The sequence below is a fragment of the Lucilia cuprina genome, chromosome 4 (assembly GCF_022045245.1).
Source record: "Lucilia cuprina isolate Lc7/37 chromosome 4, ASM2204524v1, whole genome shotgun sequence".
Classification (NCBI taxonomy): domain Eukaryota; kingdom Metazoa; phylum Arthropoda; class Insecta; order Diptera; family Calliphoridae; genus Lucilia; species Lucilia cuprina.
In genome coordinates, this window is record NC_060952.1 from 95,754,001 (window position 1) to 95,755,797 (window position 1,797).

At 25.2% G+C, this 1,797-nt stretch overlaps 1 protein-coding gene across 2 annotated transcripts in view; it reads right to left on the reverse strand.

The window, feature by feature from the left end:
• Positions 1-1,797, reverse strand: part of LOC111685943 (chloride channel protein 2) — a 35,323-nt gene that overhangs the window by 32,079 nt on the left and 1,447 nt on the right. The gene's annotated exons all lie outside the window — the stretch shown is intronic.

The following is a 1,797-nucleotide window of genomic DNA, read 5'->3' on the forward strand; positions in this document are numbered from 1 at the left end:
AGTTCAGTTCTAGTTCAGTTCTAGTTCAGTTCTAGTTCAGTTCTAGTTCAGTTCTAGTTCAGTTCTAGTTCAGTTCTAGTTCAGTTCTATTTCAGTTCTAGTTCTGTTACAGTTTTGCAAATTGATCTTTTCACAAAGTTTTAACTAAAATCATTAGACAGTTTTGTTATTATGACTTTAAAATTAATTTAAGTTTTCTTCTAGAGAAATTAATATCAAGAATATTCGATTATATTCCTTAACATAACTGTCAAATTATCAATCAAATTTACCAAATTTTCTTTATTTCTGCTAATATTTTAACCTAACAACTATCTGGTGTTAAACATCAAAGAAAAAGTGCTCAATCATATCATAGATTTTAAAGTAAATAATGTCACACTGCGGACCATCATTATTATAATGAATGCTAAATTAATTGTCACGTGTGACTCGAGTGAAATTAATATGCAAAATAAATAATAAAAAGCGGCGACACAAACAAATTAAATTCTACAGATAATTATTTGTAAAGAAATTGTTTAAATAAATATTATACTAAATAATTAAAGCAGAGACAACTTTTTCTTTCAAAAAAATCCACAACCAAAACAACCACAAAAAATATTAAAATTTTAAAGAATTTTAACGAAAATTAGGTGCTAACTATTAAAAGCAACAGGTGGCCGTAATAATTATGGAAATAAATATATTTTTACAAACATTTTTTGCACGTTTAGTAAACTTGATTTATTATTTTTGATATAAAAAAATTAAAAATGCAAAAAACGTTGACAATTTAAGGTAAAATAAAGTTTTGGTAAAAATTAAAATGTTGTAATATAGTGTTAAGTAATTTAGCCCTCTTTATATGACATGTGTTTAATAAATTTATTTAATATGCGTTAATTTTTTTGCAACTCAACCAAGGCCAAGAAAATTAACATTTTGTCATAATTATCAGCTTTTAGTTAATAAATTTACATTAAATTAAAAAAACTTTAAATAAAAGATAAAAAATAAATTGTAAATTATAAGAAATTTGTTTGAATTCTAACTAGAGAATATTTAAAAGTTTGACAAAGAATACGATTGTTTCTTTTTTGCCAATTCATATGTATGTGACGGGCATAAATTAATCCATCATTTTTGTGTTTTAACAGTTAAATTACGCCATAAACTTTTTTGGGGGAGTTCAACAATTTTTTTTTATAATTTTGAATTTCTCTCTATTGTTTATTTGTTTAAGTTTTTTTATTATTATTGTTCTATTGTGATTTTATAATCACAAACTAATAAATCAAAATAACTAAAAAATTGTTAAGCAAAGTGCCTATCGTAAAGAAATACAAGCAAATACATATGTACTTCAGATACTTACGTAGGTTTTTTGTTTTTGAAGAAAAACGTAAACTTTATATAGATTAGAATATAAAATACAAGAGCGTTTCAGGTTTTCCTATTTAGCTACAGTAGAATTTTGATAAACACTATCGAAAATATCTTTTGATTCATAGATAGATAAATAGATAGATAGATAGATAGATAGATAGATAGATAGATAGATAGATAGATAGATAGATAGATAGATAGATAGATAGTTCTAGTTCAGTTCTAGTTCAGTTCTAGTGCGGTTCTAGTTCAGTTCTAGTTCGGTTCTAGATCAGTTCTAGTTCAATTCTAATTCAGTTCTACTCATGCTCCAGTTCTGTTCTAGTTCAGTTATAGTTCAGTTCTAGTTCAGTTCTAGTTCAGTTCTAGTTCAGTTCTAGTTTAGTTCTAGTTTAGTTCTAGTTCAGTTCTAGTTCAGTTCTAGTT